Below are 22,359 nucleotides of genomic sequence, written 5' to 3'. Positions count from 1 at the left end.
GGGTGTCCTTGTGCACCAGTCGCTGAAGGTAAGCAGGCAGGTGCAGCAGGCAGTTAAAAAGGCAAATGGTATGTTGGCCTTCATAGCGAGAGGATTGGAGTACAGGAGCAAGGATGTCTTGCTGCAGTTGTACAGGGCCTTGGTGAGACCACATCTTGAGTATTGTGTGCAGTTTTGGTCGCCTTATCTGAGTAAGGATGTTCTTGCCATGGAGGGAGTGCAGCAAAGATTCACCAGACTGATACCTGGGACGGCAGGAATGACATATGAAGAGAGATTGGGTCGATTTGGCTTATATTTGCTAGAGTTTTGAAGAATGAAACTTATAAAATTCTAACAGGACTAGACAGGCTAGATGCAGGAAGGATGTTCCCGATGGCGGCGGAGTCCAGAACCAGGGGTCACAGACTAAAGATAAGGGGGAAGCCATTTCGGACTGAGATGAGGAGGAATTTCTTCACCCAGAGAGTGGTGAACCTGTGGAATTCTCTACCACAGAAGGCAGTTGAAGCCAATTCATTAAATATATTTAAGAAGGAGTTAGGTATCATTTTTAAGGCTAAAGGGATCAAGGGATATGGGGAGAAGGCAGGGACAGGGTACTGAATTTGGATGATCAGCCATGATCTCATTAAATGGCAGAACAGGCACGAGGGGCTGAATGGCCTACTCATGCTCCTATCTTCTATGCTTCTATCCACTGCCCAATTCACTACACCCCATCACCCACCTACCAACAATCTCTATCAATCAGTACTCAACATTTCAGTTCATATGCTTTACCTCACCCTCACTCACTCAGCACTGCTACAAGCCTCACACATACTACTCACAGCTCACATGCACTAGCAGCTATTCAACCATGACAGTCACATCACCCAACCATATTGCAGGACACTCACTGACACACTTCCCTCTTTCTTGCAGGTGAAGGTGGCGCAGAACAGGAGGCAGCAGGAAAGGACTGGAGGAGGACAAGTGTGTCTGCATGTTTTAATCCCCATGGAGGAGACAGTGCTGGCCATCATGGGAAGGGGCATTGCTGAGGTCGTGGCCGTTGGCAGGGCTGGAGGGATCAATGATGAGGGTCTCTGCATACCTAATCCTCTTTCTCCCTTCCCACTTCTCCCTTATCTCACAATCTCTTCTGACTCACAAGCTGCAGATGATGTAAGCACACACTTAGAGGGAGAAATTCGGCATGTTAGCACCTCCCATTTGCGCCTGGAGTGGGCAGTAACGGGGCACTAATGGGTTTGCAGGGGGGCGTGGCAAATCCAACATGGCTTGCGAAATTCACCCAAGTGCCTGGCAGATCGTGACTTCAATGAGTTTGGAACGCCACATTAACGGCCCAGATGCAAAATTGACGTTTGCTCCCCGCCTTAGCGCCTGGCCTGAACAACGGCAGGAAGAGGAGGCGTGATGCAGTCGATGGCCACTGTAGGGGCGATATTTAAAGGGATCAACATCCGCTTTCATTTTAGTCGCCAATCAATGCTGCCTGCTCAGCTTGACATTGCGAAACAGCTGTTTTCAGTGAGTTAAACATTTCTTACTCTCAGGAGTGTTCTGCCGCTAAAAATCTGCCATTTTCATTCTACTAAGATTTCAAAGTCCTACACTTGGTTATATTAATGGGGGCTGTACTGGCACTCGACCTCGCCCTCCAGCATCAACGTCGGAGGCAGTGGAGGCAGAGACAAAGATTGGAAAATGTGGCCAGAGGGAGGAGGGCCAACAGGGCTCTCAACAGGAGGTCTTACCGGGAGCACTTCTCCTTCATAAATTTCACTGAGAAGCAGTGTGTTAGAAGGCTCCGCTTCAGCAAGGAGATGGTCACAGAGCTCTGCCACCTCCTGCAGGCATACCTCGAGCCTCACATCAGGAGCACCACGGCTCTCTCAATGGCAGTCAAGGTCACCGTCGCCCTCAATTTCTACACCAGCGAATCCTTCCAGTCTGCAGCAGGAGACATAGCCAACATCTCACAGTTCGCCATCCATCGCTGCATGCGGAAGGTCACAGAGGCTCTCTACAGAAGGAGAAGGGACTACATTTCCTTCCCCATCACCAGAGAGAAGCAGGACGAGTGTGCATGTGTCTTTGCCAGGATAGCGGGCTTCCCCATGGTGCAGGGCACCATTGACTGTACCCACGTCGCTTTGCGGGCACCGCATAACAATCCTGAGGTCTTCCTTAACCGCAATGACTACCACTCACTTAATGTCCAGTTGGTGTTCGACCACAGACAGCAAATCGCCGCCGTCAATGCCTGCTATCTTGGCAGCAGCCACGATGCCTTCATCCTGCGCCAGACCGGTATGCCAGCACTCTTCCAGCCACCTCATCAAGCTCGCGGCTGGCTGCTTGGAGACAAGGGCTATCCGATCTCCACCTGGTTCATGACTCCCCTCTGCAATCCCAACACTCCTGCCCTGCACTCATATAATGAGAGCCATGCCGCCACCAGGAACAGCTTCGAGCAGAGCATCGGAGTGCTCAAGCAACGGTTCCGCTGCCTTGACCGCTCTGGCAAGATGGAATAAGATGCATATGTTTCTCAATGAAGAAGAGCCTCAGTGACATCCCAGATATAGCAGTGCACTGCAAACTGCGAGATGTTGCTTATATCTGCAGCAGTCACCTGAAGGAGCCAGAGGTATCAAATTAAGAGCCATGGTCACCTGGACAGCCACAGGCAATGCTGTCCTTGCCCTGCTTTGAGGTTGCAGTTGTGGCTGCAGCAGTTGACCTCTATTATGAAGGAAAGACGTCTCATGCATTGGTCCTCACTGAAGTTGAGGTAAGAGAATTGCTCCCTAAAGACCCTCGGAGAATATGGCCTCCTGCTGAGAGCCCTTCTCGCTCTCCTCCTCTCTCTTCTAGCAGCTTGTCCTGCTCTCCGTGGCCTCTCTTCACTCTCCCAGTCGTGCTCAGTTCCAAGACGAAGCCCTACTAAGTCAGCCATGCCTGGATTTTCTTTCTTTCAGCACAATATTTTATATGACAAAAAAAGTACTTCAGCACCAGCCAGGCCACTCCCTGTAGAATATTCAAACTTTAGACAAGTATAGGAAAGCTCCAAAAAACCCGTACAATTGCATCAGCAGCCAGAAGAAATAATCCAGCAAATAACCTGTAAGTACGTCATGATCCCTTTAAATAGCATTGGTGGGGGAGTCCTTCATGTCGTTTAATGTCGGGTTCAGCTGTGCGAGGTTAAGGCAGGGCATTGACTGACATGTGGAGTTCCAAAGCAGCAGCGCTGGCTTCAAATCACAGAATCACAGAATCTACAGTGCAGATAGAGGCCATTTCGGCCCATCGAGCCTGCACCGACACATATCCCACCCTATTCCCGTAACCCCACGTATTTAATCCCCTAACACTAAGGGTCAATTTATCATAGCCAAATCAACCTAACCTGCACATCTTTGGACTGTGGGAGGAAACCGGAGCACCCGGAGGAAACCCACGCAGACACGGGGAGAATGTGCAAACTCCACACAGCGTTGCACACTAATTTGCGTCATGATCTCGCTGCTCTGCATGCCGCCGACCATCATTAGGTGCCCGCGCACAAACACCTTTACCGACATGGCGTCCTGTGCACTTCCGTTTGGAAGTTAGACACCATTCTGAAACCTAAGGTGGCAGCGTAGTGCCTAAAAAACAGCTGCTACACAGCCCAATTTAAACCCCATAAAGTCTCAAATCTGCCAAAAGCTACAGCTGAAGGCCACACGTACCCCCAACCCCTGCAAAGCTTAAGGAAAATTAGCCCAGGCGGAGCCCATTTTATTGCACTCCACAGTATCAACAATCGTGGCTCTCTCCATCTTCCTCAAGTCTTATTTAATAAGGAAATAAATATGGTAGTGTATACCAAATTGTTACAAGGCATGCGGTATTGCAATTGAGGCTGAAAAGAGACGCAAATACCAATACAATGGATTGCAGTCTTCCCGGGCTTTTCATTCCAATTCTTGGCATTGAAACATTTCATTCTACCAGTATGAAACTAAACACGGGAAATAAGACAATGTATCAAAAACATGCAGCTGTTTGCTGTGGGTCTGCGATGCCAACAGTCAAAATATTATTACTGGCAAAGTGAATGAAGTCAGTGTTTGTGTCATCACCTAATGCCGCTGCTCACTTTGAATATTGAAATAGACAACTAAAAGCTTCATGAATTATTAAAAAAAGCTAAAGATCTGGGATGGCACAGCCTAATCTTCCTGCGCTTACAAAGAGTAAGATTGGGATGAGTAAATCCTGACCCAGCCGTTTGAGAGCAATTATAACTCAAGAGCAGCTCCTGTTCCAGTTCAATAGTTCATGAATGAAGGTATCTGACCCCATTACTGCTGTTTTGTGGGATTTTCAATCGTGTGCAATGCAGGGTTTGCTTTTTAAGTAACTGCAGCATTCTCAAGGATTAGCAATCATGGAAATAACCTGGAGCGACAGTGATTTCACTAAAAGGGACAACCTTGAAATAATCTGAAACCCTTGATTGTGTGGATACAGAGAGAATGTTTCCACTTGTGGGGAAGAGCATAACTAGAGGCCATCAATATAAGATAGTCACCAAGAAATCCAATAGGGAATTCAGAGGAAACTTCTTTACCCAGAGAGTGGTGAGAATATGGAACTCACTACCACAGGGAATGGTTGAAGCGAATAGATTAAGGGGAGGTTAGACAAGCATATGAGGGAGAAGGGAATAGAGGGTTATGCTGATAGATTGAGATGAGGAACGACGGGAGGAGGCTCGAGTGGAGCATAAACGCCGGCATGGACTGGTTGGGCTGAATGGCCTGTTTCTGTGCCGTATAGCCTATGTAATCCTATGTAAACCCAAAGTTTCTCCAGGAGGCCAGCAGGAGGAATTCACTAATGGGAATATTTTCCTGGAGGAGTGGGTTCATTTTTGGGATACACTACCACAGGGCCTGGCTCGTCTGTATCTCATCTAAGTGGGCATTATTTATATGGAAGATTGGACAGAGAGTATCAACAAACTGACTGACAATTTTTAAAAACAGGTGGCATCAAAGCCAAACACCAAACTGTAAATAAGGGGCTGGATTTTACCAGCCCCGAGGAGGCGGGACTGCCGGGAAAGTGGCAGAATTTGGGGGCGGGTGGCAAACCCGCCCCCAACCCGCCTCCGTGCCCTCTTGCCAGGAGGCAGGAAGCCGCCCCGCCCCGGGTCCCGTCTCCTTGGAGGCGGGAAGGGATTAAAGCCTATTAACTGCCTGTTAACAGGTAGTTAACAGGCAGAAAATAGGATTATCCCCATTTTTCATCCTGAAGTGCGGGCTTCCCGACCTGGGGGATTCCCGCCGGGGTGTAGGAGGTGAGTAGGAGGTCTGCGGGGGTCGGAGGGGTCTGAAAGTGCGATGTAGAGGTGAGTGATGGGTGCAAGCGTGGAGTGATAAGTATGTGAGGTGAGTGTAAAGTGTTAGAAAATGTTAACTTACCTTTGTTTCTACCTACAGCCTTCAGCCGCTGTGGAGCCTGTAAGATTCGCAAAATTTGTGCATTTCCCCGAAGGTTATTATCGATAAAAGGGACCCTGCGTGGACATTTCTTTTGAAATAAAAAAGGGTACCCAAGATGGCGTCCGTGCCTCATGGCAGAAAGCCTGCGGGTCTTCAAAATGGATTCTGCAGCCCAGGCCATTTGAGGTAAATCGAAACTAAGGCTGCAGGTTTCCTGTGAAAAGAACTTTGTGTTTTGAGACCCAGACCAACTGTGAATTATGTATTAGGCCGAATTAGAGGCAGATCTAAATTCAATGAGGCCTACAGTTAAAGCCATCAAACAGTCTGCATACATAATCGGAAACAGATTAAACACATCCATCGAGGCTGGACAAGCCCATCAAGGACTTTCAGGACAATATGAGTCAATTATAGGGCCAGTAGATGCAATTACCGGCCATCTAAAAACCGTCAGTATAGATTGCTACCATTATTTTAACTAGCCCGCCAAAATTAAAACAAAGAACTAACCTGATTTGGCGGGCAGATAAGGGTTTTCGACGAAGGTATAACTGAAGGCCCCCAGGTAGCAATCGGGGGTAGAAAAAGAAGAAGGAACTCCTGCTCGGCTGCCCTGCTGCTGTCGGTATTGCCGCTCCCCGGTTCTTCGGCCCCTCGCCCTCGTGGCTGCCGCTCTTTCCCCCGTCCCGCGCTTACCCCCTGGCCTTTGCCCGTGCCCTCTCCAACTCCATCTGGACTCACCCCGACACCGGGTCGGGCGAACACGGGCAATTCAGGCCAGGCGAAGCGGGATGCGATGAGGGGAGGAGGCAGGAAGGCCAACTGAGGGTAGGCTTCGAATCATCGGGCCTTCAGCCTCAGCCGACCTGCAAGTATCTTCATGCAAACTCAAGCTGTCGGTGAAGAATCATCCCTGCAAGGTAAAGTACCCAAGCAGAGACTGTAACTTTGGGGTACTCGAACCTGGACAACGCCCTTGCAGCACCCGGAGCCCACGTGACGACGGCAGGCTCCAGAGAGCACCAAGAGTGAACCCCGAACCCAACCGCTGTTTTGAGTCTAACAAACCCTTTTTGATTGGTGAGCATGAATTCTGACCCCTCATAGATTAACCTAGTTAGGTATAGGGGGTGGGATAAGGATAAGGGGATTGTTAAGATAGTTGTTTTCCCTCGATGTGCCGTGTATTCCCCATTCCCTGTATAAGTATAGTATCATTATGGCTCTCTTGTAATTTTTGCCTGTAGAAGTGTACATTAATAATTTTCCATAAGATTGTATCAAGTTTTTCCTCTTCAATAAAATCTTGGTTTTGTTTGCACCCAACCACCTGTCTACTCAAGTCTTCTCTGTATCGCTGCCTGTGTCTAAGTCCGGTGTCCAGAACCCAGGGGGCGAGCATTTCAAACCGCTCAAGGAAGGTAGTCAGAGGCAAAGCTGACTGACCCGAATACGCCTGTGCAAAACCCCCTACAAGCCGGAGTCCCCGATATCTCCATTGTAGAGATCACAGACTGGCTGTTGCATCCTCCGATACAACAGCCAGCTGATTTCTGCAAAGTAGAAAGGTTTGATGAGTCCTGAACACAAAGACTCATCAAACTACACAGAATGTCAATGTTTGACAGCTTCACAGAGCTGTCAAACGATGACATTTCTTCTTTCAAAAATTCTTGACAGATGACACGTCATACGTTGACGTGCTGTGTCACTGACTTCCCCCTAATTGGCCTGCTGAGCCCGCTGGGTGGGCTTAACAAGGTCAATCAGGAGAAAATCCCGCTGGTTGGCCAGAAGCTGATGGAGGCAGGATTGAAACACGGCAAGCAGCAGTCCCACCTCCAACACGTCTCCATTCATAAAATCTAGCCCAAAGTGTGTGAAAGCAAAGTAAATGTTGTTTGTTAAAGCCTTGTTAAATACCAAAGAAGAGGAAATTGTGCAGCATTACGCAAGGAGCAGGGGATTAAAAAATAGTGCGTTCTTAAATCAAGGTGTGGAGATGCCGGTGTTGGACTGGGGTGGACAAATGTAAGAAGTCACACAACACCAGGTTATAGTCCAACAGCTTTATTTGAAATCACAAGCTTTCGGAGCGCTGCTCCTTCGTCACCTGACGAAGGAGCAGCGCTCCGAAAGCTTGTGATTTCAAATAAAGCTGTTGGACTATAACCTGGTGTTGTGTGACTTCTTAAATCAAAGTTAATAAAGGAGTATTTTGCCTCTGTCTTCACAAAAAAAAGAGGATGCTGCCAATGACACAGCAAAGCAGGAGGTAGTAGAGAAATTGGATAGGATAAAAATTGATAAAGAGGAGGTACTTAAAAGTTTGGCAGTGATCAAAGTAGAAAAGTCACCCAGTCTCGATGGGAGGCATCCTAGGCTGCTAAGGGAAGTAGGGGAATATAGGAACAGGAATGGGCCACTCAGCCCCTCAAGCCTGTTCTGCCATTCAAGAAGATCATGGCTGATCTGTATCTTAACTCCATCCACCTGTCCTGGCTCCATATCCTTTTATAACCTTGTCTAGGAAAAATCTATCGATCTCAGATTTTAAATTATTAATAGAGCTAGCATCTGTTGCTTTTCTGTGGGAGAGAGTTTCACACGTCTACCACCCTTTGCATGAAGAAGTGTTTCCCGAACTTCTCTCCTGAATGGCCTGGCTCACTCCCCCACCAGTGGAAAAAGTTTCTCTCTATCTACCCATCAATTATTCAAAATCCTAAAAACCTCAATCATATCACCCCGTAACCTTCTACATTCCAGGGAATACAAGCCTAGTTTATTTAATCGCTCCTCATAACCTAACCCTTGGAGCCCTGGTGAATCTGCGCTGCACTCCTTCCAAGGCCAATATATCCTTTCTAAGGCGCGGTGCCCAGAACTGTACACAGTACTCCAGATCTGGTCTAACCAGGGCTTTGTACAGCTGTAGTAAAACTTCCTCCCCTTTATATTCTAGCCCTCTAGTTATAAACGCTGACATTCCATTAGCCTTTTTGGGTGGAAATTACAGGTGCTCTAGCCACAATCTTTCAATCCTCCTTAGATATGGGAATGGTGCCAAAGGACTGGAGGGTTGCAAATGTTACACCCATGTTCAAAAAAGGGGAGAGCGATAAACCAGGTAAGTACAGGCTAGTCAGCCTAAAGTTGGTGGCGAGGAAACTTTGAGAGACTATAATCCGGGACAAAATTGTCACTTGGAAAAACATAGGTTAATCAATGACAGTCAGCATAGATTTGTTAAAAGAAAATCGTGTTTGACTAACTTGATTAAGTCCTTTGATGAAGTAACAGAGAGGATTGATGAGGGTAGTGCAGTTGATGTCGTGTATATAGACTTTCAAAAGGTGTTTGATAAAGTACCACATAATAGACATGTTAGCAAAATTGAAGCCCATGGGATTAAAGGGACAGTAGCAGTGTGGAGAAAAATTGGCTAAAGGATAGAAAGCACAGAGTAGTGGTGAACGGTTGTTCTTCAGACTGGAGGGAAGTATACAGTAGTGTCCCCCAGGGGTCGTTATTAGGACCACTGCTCTTTTTGATATTGGAGTGACTGCTGCCAATGACCAGAAGCTGTGCAGAAGCGTACTACGCATTCAACTGGAACTGGAAGCTTCTTTTTTTTTTTAAAAAGCATTTTTGAAGCAGCCCGCTCTCTCCTGGCACTTTTCCTCACAGCCCGCTCTCTCCCGGCACTTTTCCTCACAGCCCGCTCTCTCCTGGCACTTTTCCTCACAGCCCGCTCTCTCCCGGCACTTTTCCTCACAGCCCGCTCTCTCCCGGCACTTTTCCTCACAGCCCGCTCTCTCCCGGCACTTTTCCTCACAGCCCGCTCTCTCCCGGCACTTTTCCTCACAGCCCGCTCTCTCCCGGCACTTTTCCTCACAGCCCGCTCTCTCCCGGCACTTTTCCACACAGCCCGCTCTCTCCCGGCACTTTTCCTCACAGCCCGCTCTCTCCTGGCACTTTTCCTCACAGCCCGCTCTCTCCCGGCACTTTTCCTCACAGCCCGCTCTCTCCCAGCACTTTACCTCACAGCCTGCTCTCTCTCAGCACTTTTCCTCACAGCCCGCTCTCTCCCATCATTTTCCTTACAGCCCGCTCTCTCCTGGCACTTTTCCTCACAGCCCGCTCTCTCCCATCATTTTCCTCACAGCCCGTTCTCTCCCAGCACTTTTCCTCACTGCCCGCTCCCTCCTGGCATTTAAATGTTTTTTTAAACAACCCGCTCCCGTGACGAACCGGCAGTGCGCATGCGCAGGCCGCTTCCGGATCGTTGGCAGCAGTCGCATACTTTTGATATATATTAATGACCTGGTCTTGCGTATACAGGACATAATTTCAAGGTTTGAAGGTGACACAAAACTCAGAAATGTAGTAAACAGTGAGGAGGAAAGTAACAGACTTCAGGAGGACATAGACAGACTGTAGAAATGGGCAGACACATGGCAGATGAAATTTAACGCAGCGAAATGTGAAGTGATACATTTTGGAAGGAAGAATGAAAAGAGGCAATATAAACGAAATGGTACAATTTTAAAAGGGGTGCAGGAAGAGAGAGACCTGGGGGTTAATGTATAGAAATCTTTGAAGGTAGCAGAATAAATTGATAAGGCTGTTAAAAAAGCATACGGGATTCTTGGTTTTATAAATAGAGGCAGAGAGTACAAAAGCAAGGAAGTTTAGTGAAACTTTTATAAATCACTGGTTAGGCCTCAGCTGGAGTGTTGTGGACAATTCTGGGCCCCGCACTTCAGGAAAGATGTAAAGGCCTTAGAAAGGGTGCAGAGGAGGTTTACCAGGATGTTACCCGGGATGAGGGACTTCAGTTATGAGGAGAGGTTGGAAAAGTTAGGACTGTTCTCCTTGGAACAGTGAAGGTTAAGAGGTGACCTAATGGAGGTTTTCAAGATGATGAGAGGTTTTTGATAGAGTAGAGAGAGAAAAACAATTCCCTCTGGCGAGTGGGTCAATAACCAGAGGTCATAGATTCAAAATCATTGGAAAAAGATCTAGAGGGGAGATGAGGAGAATTTTTTTCACTCAGAGAGTTGTGGGGATCGGGAACACTCGACCTGAAAAGCTGGTGGAAGCTGATTCCATAAATAATTTTAAAAGGGAGTTGGACGGGTTCTTGAGGAAGAGGAACTTACTGGGTTACGGACAAAAGGCGAAGATGTGGGACTCTTTCAAAGAGCCAGCACAGGCACGACGGGCCGAATGGCCTCCTTCTGTGCTACAAGCTTCTATGATTCTAAGGTTATGGGAAGATTTATTAGAGGCGTTCAAAATCATGAAGGGCTTTGATAGAGTAAATAAGGAGAAACTGTTTCCACTGGCTGAAGGATCAGTAACCAGGGGACACAGGTAATTGGCAAAAAAAATGGAGGTGAGAGGAGGAGAATTTCTTTTATACTGCAAGTTATTATAATTGGAATGCGCTGCCTGAAAGGGAGGTGGAAGCAGATTCAATAGTAACTTTCAAAAGGGAATTGGATACATACTTCAAGGGGAGAACATTGCAGGGCTATGAGGAAAGAGCGGGGGGGTGGGACTAATTGGATGGCTCTCTCAAAGAGGCATGATGGGCCAAATGGGCTCCTTCTGTGCTGTATGATTGCATGATTAAAACTGGAATAACTCAGCTGCATTGGTGTTATTCGGCTGGAGTCGGAGATGATTTTAAGGCGTTAGCCTCGGCTCAGTGACAGCACTCACGAATCTCCGTTGGGGCGGGGGGGGTGGTGGAATTCAAAACCACACTCCAGAGACTTGAGCACGTAATCTATGCTGACACTTCAGGAGTGCTGCACTGTCAGGTGCTGTCTTTTAGATGATGTTAAACTGAGGCACCATCTGCCCTCTCAGGAGGATGTATAATATCCCATGGCAATATTCAAATAAGGGCAGAGTGGTTCTCCTATCAACATTTGCTTCTCAAACAGCAACAGTAGAACAGATTATCTCATCTTTTATGTAACTGCTGTTTGTGGGGCTGTGCCATGCGCAGGTTGGCTGTCGTATCTGCCAGCTTTATAGCAGCGACTACACTTCAAAAGTGCTTAATTTGTTGTGAAGTGCTTTGGGACGTCCTGAGGACATGAATAAATTCAAGTTCTTTCTACTTTTGACGCCTGCACTGTAAATATATCATGTTGAAACTACTGGTTTTGCACTTTTGTTTAAGTATACCGTTACTGTAAAGTCTGTGGGTTGTTTAGTTAATTAATACACAGACTCCAAGAGTAACTTAAAACAGGACTTTACTATTCGAAGGTCAGGGCGAATCTGCTCAATACTTCCTGACACAGCACTTATATACCGGTGTGGTCACCGTCGGTATTACAGTATACAGAAGCCAACAAAGTAGTGCAACACCTAAAGTAGTTCTCTTAAAGGTAGACGGGTACATACACTACAATCCTCCCTTTTTAGCTTACAACATACTGATTCCCCATTAAACATACATTATAACATATATACAACTTTATGCAAGACAGTTCACAGATTCAGTCTCTCTGGAGGTTTCCGGACTCTGTCTGGATAACGCCTCGGTGGTGTCGTAACTTCCGGCGGGGTAGTAGGTGCTTCTGGCAAGGTCGATTCGGCTTGAAGGACAGTGTCAGGTTCATCTGATTCCAGTATTACCAGATCGGAGGTAGGTGTTCTGGGTATCTCTGTCTCAACATTAACCGTGTAAGGTGGTGGAGTAGGTTGGCCATTTGTGGCTGACCCTATGATCTGGTCAACATGGCGCCTTATTATACTGTCCCCAATGTCCACCGTATACATCAACGGCCCTAGCCTTTTTCCGATAGTTCCAGGCTGCCATTTCTCGGTACGGTAGTCCCGGGCCAAAACTTGTTGACCTATCTGAAAAGATCTAGTTGGCCTTTCATTCATGCCCTGGAATTGCCGGTTCTCTACGTCCCTTCTGACGTTTGGCTTAAGCAAATCCAGCCGGCATCTTAGTCGTCTATTAAAAAACATCATGGCGGGAGTTTGATTTGTGACCGCATGTGTTGCATTCCTGTACGCCAACAAGAAGCTATCCACCTTATGTTGTAAGTTAATGGCTTCATTACCCATGGCCTTTATGGCCTTCTTGAAGGTCTGGACAAACCTTTCAGCCAATCCATTGGAGGCGGGATGGTATGGGGCTGACGTGTAGTGCTTAACCCCATTGCTCTTTAAGAATTTCTTGAATTCTTCGGACACAAATTGCGGTCCATTATCAGAACAGATCTGTTCCGTCAGCCCATTCCTAGCAAACATGGTCCTTAACACTGTGATGGTTTTTTCCGTGGTGGTGGTGGACATCTTTATTACCTCCGGCCACTTGGAGTGTGCATCCACCGCTATTAGAAATATTGAGTCCATAAATGGATCAGCAAAGTCGATATGTACCCTTTGCCAAGGAGATGAGGGCCACTCCCATGGATGCAGAGGAGCCTGTGGTGGCGCGTTTTGGACCTTCTGGCATCCTAGACAGCTCTTAGTGATTTCTTCGATGTCCCCATCAATGCCTGGCCACCACACAAACGCTCTTGCTAGGTTCTTCATTTTCACTCCACCCAGATGTCCCTCGTGCAGCTCCTTTAACACCTTCTGTTGAAGTTTGGGTGGAATCACCACTCTAGATCCACACATCAGGGTTCCTCAACACACTGACAGCTGTTCTTTTCTCTGCGAAAATGCTGGCAGCGTTGGTTCGCCCTGTGCTGGCCATCCCTCCACCGTTAAATCATAGACTCGTGAGAGAGTCGGGTCATTTCTTGTTTCGTTTTCGATCATCGAATTTGTTACTGGTAGACATTCCACTATGGATGAGTGGAACATCTCTACCGGGTCCACTGTAGTCGCTTCTTCTACTATCGGCAATGGCAAGCGCGATAACCCATCAGCATTTCCATGCTGTTTGGACCTTTTGTATTCGATGTCATATTGGTGTGCCCCAAGTAACACGGACCACCTCTGTAACCTTTGCGCTGTCATGGTGGAAACGGCCTTGTTAGGGTTGAATATGGACACCAACGGCTGGTGGTCTGTCAGTAATGTGAACTTCTTGCCCTGCAGATAATGATTGAATTTCCTTACGCCCCACACAAGGCTGAGGGCCTCCCTATCTATTTGAGCATAATTTCGCTCCGCGGAGGTCAATGATCGGGACGCGAATGCCACTGGCCTTTCCGAGCCATTTGGTAACTTGTGTGAAAGTACTGCTCCAATTCCATAGGGGGAAGCATCACAAGCTAGACGAAGAGGTAACGTTGGGTTGAAATGAGCCAACACTTCTTCAGAGGTAATCAACGCCTTGCTTCTGCGAAAGGCCTTTTTACATTCCTCACTCCACTTCCATGGTACTTCTTTCCGCAACAGAGCATTCAGCGGATGCAGCACCGTGGATAGATTCGGCAGAAACTTGTGATAATAATTAATCAACCCCAAGAATGATCTTAACTGTGATACGTTTTCCGGAGCGGGGGCCTTCACGACAGCTTCTATCTTGTCAGGTGACTTGTGCAGCCCCTCTCGGTCAATGACATGACCGCAGTACGAGATCCGTTTTTGGAAGAACTCACATTTCTTGCGATTAACTCGAAGGCCATATTCCTTCAACCTGGTGAGCACCAGTTTCAAATTTGTGAGGTGTTCTTCCTCGTCTTCTCCCGTAATCAGGATATCGTCTAAGTAACACTGCGTGCTTGGAATTCCTTGTAATACCTGCTCCATGGCCCTCTGCCAAATTGCTGGAGCCGAAGCTACCCCAAAAACCAGTCTATTATAACGATACAAGCCTCTGTGTGTGTTGATGGTGAGGTACTGACGCGACTCTTCCTCGACTTCCATTTGTAAGTATGCCTGTGCCAGGTCTATCTTGGTGAAGTGTTTCCCTCCAGCCAACGAAGCAAAGATATCTTCAATCCGCGGAAGCGGGTATTGTACCGTGTGAAGCACCGGATTCACTGTGATCTTGAAGTCTCCGCAGATGCGGACCTTCCCCGATCCCCCTGGCTTGTTACTTGGTGAAGACTTCATGACGGGAACAATGGGCGTGGCCCACTCACTCCAGTCCACTTTTGAAAGTACCCCTGATCGTTCAAGTTCTTCCAGTTCTGCCTCCACAGCAGGTCGTATCGCGTAAGGTACCGATCTGGCTTTGAAAAATTTTTGGGCTTGCATGTTCTGCAATCTTAACCTTTGCTTTAAATCCTCGAAGTGTTCCCAGTCCTTGCTGGAATACCTCTTTAGCTTCGTCTAATATTCTGGACAACCGTTCAGGTTTGACATCTTCCTTTCCGAAATCTACCGTCATGGTGTTTAGTGAATGCCAGTCTATCTTTATTTTCCTGATCCACTCCCGTCCCAGAAGTGGTGGACCTCCCTCAGGCAACACATACAGGTCCATCCTTTGGTGCTCTTTGTCCTTGTATCTCACCTTGACTTCTATCTTTCCGATGGGGTATACTTTGTGCCCCGTGTATGTCTTCAATACTAGTTCCGTATCCCGTAGGGGAATATGCTTGAATAACTTTTTATAATCATGCTTATTCATGACCGTCAACGCCGATCCGGTGTCCACTTCCATTTTCACTTGGACTTTTGCAATCTGTAGTGTGATCCAGGTAGCTTGTCGGTCAGCTTCATTACTCACATTGTGAATTCTCAGACTATCCAGTTCCTTGCAGTTGGAGTATGAGTCCGAATTCTGTTCTTCCGGACTCTTCCTAGTCACCTCATGTACCTTCCTGTACCTCTTTTGTGGTGACTCATTATTGTTGGTCTTCTTCCCTGACCGGCATACCTTAGCTATGTGACCGAGCTTGCCACATTTCCTACATTCCTGGTTTTTAAACCAGCATTGGTTCTGGTCATGTGTTGTCTTCCCACAACGATAGCATTTCGTTGTACCCGAAGTAATTTGCTGCACCCTGAGTGCCGCTGCCTTTAGCTGCATTTCCGCCGTTCCTTTCGCTGCGGCTTCGTTCGATGCAGCAATAAGGACAGCCTTCTCAAGTGTAAGATCGTTCTCTTCGAGCAGTCGTTTTTGTGTTTCTTCCTTCGACATTCCGCACACGAATTTGTCTCGCAACGCCTCTGTCAGATTCCCTCCAAACTGGCAGTGTTTCGCTAGTCTACGCAGTTCGACCAAGTATTCTGCGTTGCTTTCGTCTTTCCTTTGCGTTCTCGCATAGAATTTGAATCGTTCCGCCAACATCAACGGTGTGGGGTTCAAGTGATCCTTCAGAACAGTCACAATATCATCGAAAGTTTGATCCGCCGGTTTAGCTGGTGCTAGTAGATGCTTCAAGAGCTCGTATGTCTTCGCGCCCATCGAGTTTAGCAAGGTTATAGCTTTGTCATCTTCTTCTATTTTATTGGCCTCACAATAGATCTCAATGCGTTCCACATACGTGGCCCAGTCTTCTACCTCGGAATTAAAATCGTTGATGTTACCACGCTTAGGCATCTTCCTCTCTTCCTGATAACACCACGAATTATTTCTTTAAATTTTTTTTTTTCCAAGATGGCGGTTCCCGCGAAAATGGCGGTTTCCCGCGCTTATCTTCTCTCCCCGCCCACTTCAATGGCGGTTCCCCGCTTCTGTCTTCTTCTCCGCCTAATGGCGGCTTCCCGCGTTTCCTTCCCTGGCGGGAGGGGTACACTTTCCCCACGGGCGACGGCCGCTGGCTTTCAGGTTCACAGCCTGCGCGTCGGCTTCAGTGCTTTCCCTTTTCTCGGCAGGGCAACCGGCGCTGGGTACACCCCGTTGACGGCGAACAGTTTCAGCCGCTGGGCTGGCTCTCGCTCAGTTCCCCTTGCTCGGGCTCTGTCTCTCTCCCGCTCGCTCGGCTCTACCGGCGCTGGGTACACCCCGTTGACGGAGAACAGTTTCAGCCGCTGGACTGGCTCTCGCGCAGTCTCCCTTGGTCGGCTCTGCCTCTCCCGCTCGCTCGGCTCCCAAACGCCTCTCCCAGCCGTCTCGCAGTCCGGTGCTTCCCTCCCCGGCTGCGGCTGAGTTTTTATATCTTCCCGCGCCTACGCCCCCGGTCGCAGTGCTTCGTGGCTTCGGTCGCTGCCTGGCCTTTTTCGCCGGTCGCGGTCTAGCTGTCTCACGACGCCGTTGCGTCCCCAGCCTGTCTGTACCGCGGCTTCCTTGCTCCACGCTGCCCCAGTCTCAGCGCCTCTGGGCCCGACTTCTGTCCGGCTCCTTTCCCCCTCGACCGTGGTCGAGTGCACCGCCCTTATCCTCCGGTTATTCTTTTTACTTTTCCCTTACTCACAGTCACCGTGGCCGCCTTGCTTCTCATGCTGATCGGCTCACTCCTCACCATGGCAGAAGGGACAGTCAGTGCCTGTTGCTGATGGAAGTCTTTGTCTCTGAATTCTTCCTCCTTTCCAGCTCTGCAGACTCGAGTTTTCTCCCAGCAGAATGACGAGGGCGGTTGCCTCTTCTCGACGCTCGTTAACTGCTTCGGAATTATTGTTGCCGCAGGGTACGATCGGACTCGTCGCCACTGTAAAGTCTGTGGGTTGTTTAGTTAATTAATACACAGACTCCAAGAGTAACTTAAAACAGGACTTTACTATTCGAAGGTCAGGGCGAATCTGCTCAATACTTCCTGACACAGCACTTACATACCGGTGTGGTCACCGTCGGTATTACAGTATACAGAAGCCAACAAAGTAGTGCAACACCTAAAGTAGTTCTCTTAAAGGTAGACGGGTACATACGCTACAGTTACAAATTCTGGCCCACCATAGATACCTTCTGGAGCTCAGAGGCAGCAGCCGCTCCCATAAGTGGTCTGAAAGCCTTTCTCTCATGGGGGGGTGGGGGGGGGGGGTGCCCCCATCTCTACTTGACCCAGGAGTGTAACAATGACACTCCATTTGAATTTAACCAGATCTCTGTGTTTTACGAAGATGTAATCCTCCAATCTCTCTAAACGACGGACCAAATTAACACCCGATAAGGCAAAGTTTGGTTTGAAATGCAAAATGCTTTACCCCACAGTAAGGTGAAACATACAGAGCAATCAATATAATCAGAGTCGCTTACTTCAAATGGTCCAACTTATATTTGTGTAAAACTACAAAATAAAGGCAGCACTGCACTAATCCCACTCCGGCAGGTTGTCTCATTTAGCTTAAACAGAATAAGCTCTCGGCATTAGTCCTAATTGTTCCATTGTTTAATGTTTGGTCTTTGGGAAAAACAACTTGTGATTAGCATATTAACCACCTTTGGATTCACAATCCAACAGGCAGCTGTCATGCAAAACCAATCCCTTTAAAGCAAATTTTAACTCAAAGCTCAATTGAAAATAAATCATAATTAGATATTTTCTGTGGAAAGAAAAATCAAAGAATCCAGAAGTGAGATCTTAGAAAAGCTACACTGTGGAGATTTTCTACTCAATTCAAGGTTGTTGCAGCATGTTACATTGAAATTAAACTTAAGAAAAACAAGGCATTGAAAAAAAATCAACCTGATCACAAGAAATGGTGTTTGTGGTACATCAAAGGAGGAAAGGAACCAACAGTAGGATGATATAGCGTAGAGTATAAAGAGTGGAAAAATATGCTTTTAACCAAACTTTCGCAGTATATTATGGGAATGGGGTGATTGTACTTGATATCATTGTACTTACAAATTGAAAAGTAAATGAATGTTGCTAGAATTTATTTATTCAAATTTGCCTCGGTCTTAAATTGCATGAACGTCCATTCTACTAATTATGCAGTAAGTCATTTTCTACTTAGTACATAATTTTGCAGGCAAGCTTTGGAATCTTTTCTGAAATTCTGACCGGTTAATTTTCTATGGCATTACTCTGTTGGCTCATTTGGTAGATCTCTTGCAGAAGATTGTGGATTCACGTGCCATTCCAGGACTTGAGCACTTAATTAAAGCTGACATTTTAGTGCAGCATTGAGGAGAACTATATTGCTGGAGATACCATCTTCGATGAGATATTAGATGAGATCCTGGCTGACTGGTTGGATAGATGGCAAAGATCCTTTGGTACTATTTGAAGAAGAACAGGGAGTCTCCTGGTAGCCTGACCTACATTTTTCCTTTAGCCAACACCACCAAAAAAGATCAACTGCTCATTCATCCCATTGGTGTTTATGGGATCTTGCTATACACAAAATGGCTGCCACATTGCCTAAGTAGCACAATGACTGCACTTTAAAATATGTGAAGTGGTTTGAAACATTCTGAGAGGCATGATAGGGTGCAGCATAAATGGAGATTCCAGCCCCAGGCACAGGTGAAATTTCCAATTCAAGACCAAACTCCCGATGATAAGGTAGGCATATCTGGGGAAATGTTTTGTCGGCATTTCTTACAATAATAAGTAATATTATGGGCTATTTTCGTTTTCTTCATATTGTGTCATTTTTATGTGCTCGTCATGCTATAAATATTATTTCTAGTCATATACACTCATTTCAGTCAAGAAGAAAATTAGTAAATGAAAACTATGTGATAGAATTATTTGAATGAGTTGATTAGCCGATTTTGTGGTACTTGCTAGCTTTGAACAAAGATCAAGGGATTTGATTTCTTGTTTTTCTGCTGGTTCCTCACTAGTACACTAGTACTAGTACATTTTTCTATTCTTTGATTCCTTCACATTTAGTCAATTAGATATTTGATTATCCTGGATCTGATTTCTTCAGCACCTGTCTCCTATATGGTGCCCTTCAATGACATCAACTGCAAGCAGAGTGTCAACTTCGTATGATAGCAAAATACTGCAGATGCTGGAAATCCAAAATAACAACAGGAAATGCTGGAAAAACTCAGCAAGCCAGGCAACATCCGTGGAGAGAAATTAGAGTCAACGTTTTGGGTCAAAATCCTTTGTCAAGACTAAAGAGGCACAGGGAATGAAATAGATTAAGAGGCCAGGCTGGGAGAGAACAAAAGAGAAGTGAAGAGACATTAAGAGGTATTCAAAATGAGACGAGATGGTGATCGGACCAGTGGAGACAAAGGATGGCTCTAGATTAGGTGTGAAATGTGCTGGCAGAATGGGAGACAGCTGCCATGTGGGAGAGAAAAAAAAAAGAAAGGGGGGGGGGAAACCAAAACAAAGGTGTGGATAAAATATATAAGTAAAAATGTAATAGGGGCCGAGGTTATGATCTGAAATTGTTGAACTCGATATTGAGTCCGGAAGGCTGTAAAGTGCCTAATCGGAAGGTGAGGTGCTGTTCCTCGAGTTTACATTGAGCTTCCGTGGAACAATGCAAGAGGCCGAGGACGGTGAGGTCCGAGTGGGAATGGGGCGGTGAATTAAAGTGACAGGCGACAGGAAGCTCGGGGTCACCCTTACAGACTGAACGGAGGTGTTCCGTATGTATGGCAATGATATTCAACTCTACCTGTATGTCTGCCAATGACTCCAGGAGTGTCGCTGTAGGACCCAATTGCCTGTGTGACATTCCAGTCAGTACTGGATGAACTGAAATTTCCTACAGCCCAATGTTCATGAGACTGATGCCATCTTGTTCTGTTCTCATCGAACTCCCTGCTGAACCCGGTGGTGTGCAACCTCAGCATTCTGTTTAATCCTGAGCTGAGCTTCAAACACCACATCCAGTCCACCACCAAGACCACCTTCTTCCACTTCTGCATCACTGTCAGTTTACACCCCTCCACTCTTCTTCTCACTACCGAAACCCTTATCCACACCTTTGCAACCTCTAGGAGTAAGTTTCAAATACTCTCTTCCACTGCCAAAATCTATCAATCTCGGTGTTGAAATTTTCACAGCGTTTTGGGGGAGAGCGTTCCAGATTTCCACTACCCCTTGTGTGAAGAAGTGCTTCCTGAAAGGCATAGCTCTAATTTAACGTTATGCCCCCTTGTTCTGGACCCAGAGAAAATAGTTTTTTTTTTCTTCTTCCCTCCCACATGGCAGCTGTCCTTCATTCTGCCAGCGCAATTCACACCCCATCTAGAGCCATCCTTTGTTCCTTAACCTGTCCCATTACCACCTCCTCTCGCCTTGAATATCTCTTAATGTCTCTCAATGTCTCTTAATCTCTCCTGTTTTCTACCCTATCACTGACCTTCCCCTTTGTTCTTTCATCCCCTCCCCCTTTTCCCAGCCCCTAAACCTGCTTTCCATTTCCTGCTTTTTTCCAGTTCTGATGAAAGGCCTTCGACCTGAAACGTTAACTCTGTTTCTCTCTTCACTGATGTTGCCTGGCCTGCTGAGTTTTTCCAGCGTTTTCTGTTGTTATTTCGGATTTCCAGCATCCGCAGTATTTTGCTATCGGAAATAGTTTCTAGCTACCCTATCACATCCTTTAATCATCTTAAACACTTCAATTATATTACCCCTTAATCTTCTATACTCGAGGGAATACAAGCCTAATCTATGCAATCAGTCCTCATAACTTAACCCTTTTGGCCTCTGTATCATTCTGGTAAATCTGCGCTGCACCCACTTCAAGGCCAATATATCCTCTGTTCCTGCTTTTAAAAGACTTCTAAAACCTATGGCTTCAGCCCCTGCTCTCTCTGTTTCTTTTCTTTCTTCTCAGTGTCCACCTCTTCCCTTTAAGTGAGACATTCATCTACTTGAGGAATGTTATGTCAATAAATTATTATTGCATTTGCTTGAGTGCATTCGCCAATTAAACATGAGGATATAAATTTCAGTTTAATTTCTGTGCATGTTGATTGAATGCTAGGATTTGCACCATGTGTTCCATTTCCAAGGACAATGTTTGTCCAGCACAAAGGGCCTCACAGCCAGCATACAGGTAAATCGATAGCATAAGTTATGTCAGCCGTTCTAATCCATCCGCACCATGTCTAAACTGCGAACAAATGACTGCGAAGCTTGCATGCCTGAGTACAGCAGAAATAGCTGACTTAGCGGAACAAGTGGAACAGGAGGGCAGGTCAATGAGGTAATGAGGCGGAAGACAAGGAGGTTGGAATTCTTACTCGATGCACAGCCTTGGGAGTAAATTGTCATTTCCTGTATTTTTGTGAGCCATTATGTACAATCCTCGGATGGGTTACTGAACCATTTATCAGCTATACTAGTGTGTCATGATTGGTTGGTTTTCTGTCCTTCCCATTAATTAATCCAGGTTTCCCAAAATTACCCACAGGAAAATTGCATTGAGTCACCACTTTGACTGGCAGTTGTTAAATTCCACAACAGTACTTGTGATGTCAGTAACATGATCTGATACATGCATCTGCATGTTTGGAGCAACTGAAGATGTTTGATTAATATATGTTTTTTTGTTATCATTCTTTAGAGTTTATCCGCTATATGCCTCACCTTCCAATTGGATGAAAATCATCAGGACATTGCCCACCCCCTTCCCGGAGTTTTATACTCTGTAAAGTCGCTTGATACACGGCCCAAATAGCCAGCATAGAGAGAGAGGCTATCATGCAATCAGTTGAACCTGGATTCAGAGCCGGGCCCTAGAACTGAAAGAGAAAGGTGTTGTCCTCACTGCATTACCCAGCACCCCCAAGATTGGTACATAAAATACGTCTATATAGCTGCCACCAACAGTGCCTTCAAAATTATTTGTAAAATAAAAGTGCTCCTGAAGACAAGAGAAAACAACATTTATTGTACCATGTGAAAATATCAAAGGTCAAAGCATCTGAATAACTGGACTGATTTTACCCATCTCTTGTGTGACGACAACTATTCCTCTCAATTCCAAAAATTCTCTTGGTAAAATTTCTACTTTCAGTTTGAGTACTTGTTGCAGCAATTCCCGTGTACTAGTAATGAATGCAATTCTGCTTTTGCTCCACAATGAGAATCCAATA

The 22,359-nt window shown here is 46.5% G+C and overlaps 1 protein-coding gene across 2 annotated transcripts in view; it reads right to left on the bottom strand.

The window, feature by feature from the left end:
• The window catches only part of nphp4 (nephronophthisis 4), a 517,372-nt gene that overhangs the window by 73,372 nt on the left and 421,641 nt on the right, over positions 1 to 22,359 (bottom strand). The gene's annotated exons all lie outside the window — the stretch shown is intronic.

This window comes from Somniosus microcephalus, chromosome 25, assembly GCF_052327205.1.
Source record: "Somniosus microcephalus isolate GS21.2 chromosome 25, FLI_Smic_1.0, whole genome shotgun sequence".
NCBI lineage: Eukaryota > Metazoa > Chordata > Chondrichthyes > Squaliformes > Somniosidae > Somniosus > Somniosus microcephalus.
The sequence above is the reverse complement of the archived record's forward strand: the minus strand, read 5'-3'. Positions and strand labels throughout refer to the sequence as shown.